The sequence below is a fragment of the Trachinotus anak genome, unplaced genomic scaffold, assembly GCF_046630095.1.
Source record: "Trachinotus anak isolate AG129_WGS33_773 ecotype Australia unplaced genomic scaffold, CSIRO_AGI_Tana_v1 ptg000001l, whole genome shotgun sequence".
NCBI lineage: Eukaryota > Metazoa > Chordata > Actinopteri > Carangiformes > Carangidae > Trachinotus > Trachinotus anak.
In genome coordinates, this window is record NW_027273852.1 from 8,282,342 (window position 1) to 8,288,304 (window position 5,963).

The following is a 5,963-nucleotide window of genomic DNA, read 5'->3' on the forward strand; positions in this document are numbered from 1 at the left end:
GTCCACAAGTAGCCTGTTGTGACATTACGCTGTAGGCAATTCGGTGTATTAACAGTCTAATTGTACTGTCTGCACGTACTAGTGGAAATTGCCTTCTTGTGCCTTGTGGCCTACTGCTCTGTAGCGTCCGCCACATCCTGAGGTACGTTATGTGCTTAGTTTATTGCATGAGTCTGTACATCTCTCCATTGTAAATTCATCTGTAAACATGGTGTATTATTTTAAAGATGTGTAAGATGCAGATTTCAGATACAGTGCTTAGCACTCTGCTACAGATGTGTCACCAAGAATAATTTCTATATGGAACAGCAGTGCCTTTTTTTAGAAGCAATCACCCTAAACTAATCTTCACCAACCTGCTTCCATACTCTAATGTTCTCAAGGGATTTCACTATAGGGGCCATCAGAGTTGCTTATTTCTCAGAGGTAATAACATGTATTAAATGTATGTACTGTAGAGACATATGTTTCTTGCTGAGAGATGTTGAGACTGACACCAGTCTTATATCTGTCCACTAAATATGACACCACAGCCAACTTTAGCATAGCATAAAGACTGGAAACATGGGGGATCTGGAGCCTCCGCAGGTTGCCTGGAAACCTCACACCATGAGGAAGTCACTGCACCCAGCCAAGAAATAGTCCCTCACGTAACTGCTCCATAAAACTGCTGTTTTCCATTTACAGACTTTGTTTTTTGTACAGATTAAACAAACAGGGTATATTGTGTTAGGTGATAATAGCTTTTATTACTTTTGGACAGAGCTGTTTCCCCTGTTCCAATTCTTTATGCTAACCAATGCTAATCGACCACTGGCTATAGTTTACTAGTTATCAGGCAAATGAGGTATCAAGGAGTTATCGCTCCTCTCATTAACTCCACCAATCTTCATTTGATTGTTTTGACAGATACTTCTGCAGGTTATTCTCCAGCCCTTCTCTATTATCTGTACACGGCCTTGAAAGAGGGAGGTGATCTCTTCTCCTTTGGGGAGGCGTTGCAGGAACACCCTGGTTAGACACATGATATGAGGATCGGCACCAAAAGTCCCATTATGCCCTCTCATATCCATACCCAAGGCCCTAGGAGTGATGCATTGATTCGGCCTTCAGTACTCCCTTGGCTGCACCATGCTAATTCCAACCGCATGAGCTCTTTGGAGAAATCCTACCCATGAGGCAGGACATGGAGCAGCCACTGAACTGCTCCGGACAGTGACAGTTTAAGCTCATATATGTCCGTATATATGTCAGTCATTGGTATTGTACAGGATCAGCAGACTGTAATTCTTTTCACACACTGTCGTGAGCATACATTGCTAATTAGAAACAAAACTCGAGTTGCTGCAATTTAAAGGCAAAATATTTGCAGATTTGATGAAAATTGAAAAACACTTAAATGTGTAAACAATAAAACGGTAGAGAAAGTCACCATGATAACAATGTGTGTTCAGCGTTCGGCTGCTAGCTATTTAAAGATGCCAGTGCTCATCTGGTAATTTTCTAACCATAGCGGAACAATATCGTGCTAATTCTAAGCTGACTCGACCAGAAGTGAATGTCCATGCTTGTAGGAGCAGCCTGTGAAAATCTCTGTGTGCTGTGGAGGTCACGGTGAAAACAACAGCAGTGCATTTCCAGGTGTGGTCACGTCCATTGTCTCCTTCCTCATGTGGGCATGTTCAGTCTGTGCTTTTGTCCTTGTGTCAGCAGGCAGGACATTCTACATTATTTTGCTCAGCTGCCTCCCTGAACTCTTGCTACAGCACGTCAATACACACATCATGCAGACACCCGCACATATAGCTACAGGGATCACAGTTCATGTCCATCACACACTCGAATCCTCCTTGACACAGATCAAACCTCGAGAAAAAGAAGTCATCAAGTTTCTATGATTTCATGGCAGGTAGTTTCAGATCAAAGAGATCAAAATTTCAGATTATGGATTTTGTTGATAAGCGTCGAAAAAAGATTAAAGCATGTAAGGATGAATATCAGAAAAACAACATATTCATTTTAATTCTTCTGCTGCAAGAATATTAAAGTAATTTATAGATGAATATCAGATTATATTTTGATATTTATTACACCTGCAATGAGAAAACACTTGAAAGAATAAAAAGTGAATGAATTGACAACAATTGCTGACACACTATTTCCTGCCTCTCTCTCTCTCTCTCTCTCTCTCTCTCTCTCTCTCTCTCTCTCTCTCTCTCTCACACACACACATACACACACAGAAAAAAATTGTTCATTTCCCCAGGAATGAGGTTAGGGGTTTACATGGCACGTGACTGGTTGTTTTTTAACCTTCTGCCTACAGACTCTTGTGTCATGTGTGATCACTTCAGCAATGTTGCTGGGCAGTTATTATTTCTGCCATTAAAGACTGACTTTAGAGAAACCAGCTGCTCGGCGTCTTTTCTTTTCTCACAGGAGTATGCATCTTGATATAACAAAGGAGTTTTTATTCCCCTGATCAGTAGTTTGTAGAGTTATTGCCTAATCTTTGCAGTCATTTTTGTTTGATATTGTGTAATAATAGTCGTACCTAGCATCAATCTTTCGCTGAAATAAAAATATATATTGAGTAATTCCACCGGGGCTGAAAAGTGATGCTTTCCCTTTTTCAAACTGTGTTTATATTTTCTATCATTTAACAACTTAACCAAATCTGATTTGGGGCTTTTCATGGAGCATCGCTGTAAACAACATCATTTGCCAAGAAGCTGTATCGTATCTCTGGGCTGTCAGAGGCAGTGATTCTCATCAGGAATAGAGATCTCTGAGTACAAATAATACACACACCGAGGCGTAAGACACTGTTGTCTAGTCTCAGCAATGAAATGTTTTTACTACAAAAGAGCAGCAGCTATTATAGGGAGAAAGGTGTGCAAAAAGTGAAAAATTACGGGCTTCATTTCCCACATTATTTCAAGATGTGTATCCAAGTCCTTGTATAGGCTAGAGCTAAAGTCCTAATAGGGACAAGCTTGGAGTGAATAGAGCCCACAGAGGATAAGCTACTAAATCTTGCAATAAAAGCAATGTGATTTACAGTAAATTCCACAAGGCTGACAGTGCCACAGCTGAGGGCATAAACACTCCTTTCAATGCTGCGCCTCAGTTCTGTCTGCTGTGAACTACAATCACACAGGCATGCTGCTCAGCAGCAGTGACTTTGATAAATCACCAGGAAGTCTCACTGTTGGCTTAAAACTAGAACTTGTTCAGTTGCAATTCTGCATTTGTCCCTCTTTAATGTGTATGGAAGTGGCTTTAGCAGTAATCTGTCAGTGATTGATTAGGTGTGGCCAAATCCCCCTCTCTGTTCTCCTCTGCTGGCTCACTGTTCAGCCACAGCTGTGTATTTACAGAAAGATGGCTGTATTAGGGAAGAGGCTGCCTTATTTACCTGCAACATAAACAGAGTTACTTCCACTTGGGCGACTATACGCTCAGAATGACCAGCAGTAAAACACTAAACAAGAAGTGACATGTCCTTGTTGGTACTGAATTCATGCACCAATGAATAAACCAACAGGTTAATAGACCTATGACTGAGTTGTTTTGCGAGGAGGAAATCACATCTTAAACTGTCATCCAGCAGAAATGCACACTGATATCTTCATGCAACACAAATCGCCTTGTATCCTGTGATATAAAAACAGACAAGTAATAGATGTGCATGTAGCTATTAAAACATATTTATTTTGTATGTGACACAAGCAGTTGAAAAAGCAATTTAGACATGGAACTGGATATTGATCACACTTACCAGCAGATCCATTTTAATTAAATATTAAGAGACTGTGCTGCATTGATAGCAACTGAGCAGTAACTGTTTCTTGCCTTTCTTTAGCCATCATTTAAAAAAATTATAAGCTAAAAGAGAAGACAGGCTTTAATAACACTCACATGTAATTATACTTGAAGTATGAAAGCAAGGCCAGGCTATATCCAATGCATTTTGTATTCAAAGAATATTTTTGTTATTTTTAAAAGAAGGTCTGAGTATGAACATCCGTGCATGAATTTTAATGGAGATACTTAAATGGTAATTATTCCACTCAGGCTCAAACGTAGGTAACAAATGGAATTCAATCAGTGTCCGTGCATAATGATGGTCATTAGGAGAAAGAAAATAATAATGACATCCTATCTGCATTAAACCTGCAGACACTTTACACAATGATCCTGCAGCCATTATTGATCTCCATGGAGATAAGCAGTTGTCACTTTTCAGCATTGTGCCTGAATGTTAAATACAGCTCATTTTGTTTTTCTGCAAACTATTTCAGCCAACACTAAATTTTCATTTAATTTACTTCAGCACTTGAGATCCTTGGTCTCGTTCCACATGATTGTAATTTTGGTTCATTGTCAGAGCTGCCTCTCCAGTTCCCACTATTTTTTCCTCCATTTCAAGGTTTCGCATGAAATGAACATCGCACCTGAATGTGGCTGGAGTGATACTTTATGAGCTACTCTTGTATGTGCTTGATATGTAAGTATGCTATATGTAATACAATGCAGGCATAAAGAATTCAGTGCAGCTGCCTCCTGCTTATCACTGCATTATGTTTTGCAAAGAAAAGGCAAAATGCTAATGGTTGAAACAACATATTTCATGTCTACTCCACAGACTCTTTAGGCAACACAGCGTCTTAGTTTTCATCTTCGCATAACTGATTATTAGTTGAATGTTGTAACAGTTGCTTACACATATTGTACAGTAGGCAGCATGTATTGAGTCTTCTCCAAAATGGCCACTTGCTTGAATAATTAAATAAGATCTCCAATCAAATGATCCATGATTTGCATGCCTTCTGTTGCCAACTAGCTCCATCTGTTTGGTTTTGAGAGCTCTGACACAGTGGCTCGTGTGAGTGAAACAGCAATAATGTAATTGTGGATGTGACAGATACACCAGATGATGCAGGGACTGTTTGAAAGTCTGGTCCAAGGCATACTGTACAGCACGGTGTCATATGGTCTGCAGGAAAGCATGACAAAAACAGTCTCTCTTCAGTCTCCTCATCACAATTAACTTTAAAGATCCTCTGCGGTGACTCTCTCATTCATTTAGATGCACACTCCTCATGCTGGAACTTTGTTTGAAGCATCTCTTGAAGCACGGATCACAAAGTTACTGTATCTTAATTGAATAGCAGGCTTCAGAGCTTGGAGGGTGAAGGACAATAGTAGCAGGGCCAGTTTGGCTGGGTGCCAGTGGACAATGCAGAGCAGGCCTCAGCTCTCAGCAGCAGGCAGAGCCCATGCCTGCGTCCGCATCAGGAGAGACAGCCTCTGCTGCTTTGATGGATCTGTGATAGCAGCCAGTGTCTGCCCTCAGCTGGGGTTCAGGTATTACCCACCACTAACATGTTACTATCCAAGCTTAGATTTTAGTCTATTTTCTTTTTTTTCTTTTTTTTTTTTTTTTACTGGTGCATTTGAAGGACAATCCAGTAGCTGTGATCTCTGTATTTTCAACACAATTTTTCAGTAATCAGTTAAAAAAAATGTTTAATTAAATGATAAATGACCTAAGTTCCTCCTACGTTGTAAATGCCTCTAACATGATATATTTAACTTTCTAGAAGTGGCTTCAGGTAACAATTAAACATTATTTTTGGCAAAAATAAAACATGATTGAAGCTGTGGTCAAAGATCTGGATGTTATAATAGACTCTAAGACACAATTATCTCCAGTTATATGCTGTTAATACTGTAGCAAGTCCACTTACTACAACCAGTGACGCTAAGGTCATTCAATTAATGTCTCTTCCTTTTATCAGCTTCAGTAGCTTCATGGTGACTCAGTGCCACTTTGCCCATTACATACAAATGCTTTTGTGCCCAAGACTGAAGCCAACTATGATTACACAACATCATGTTTTGTTGCTGTTTGATAATATTGAAAATAAATCATAAAGATATTTAAAATAAGATGACCC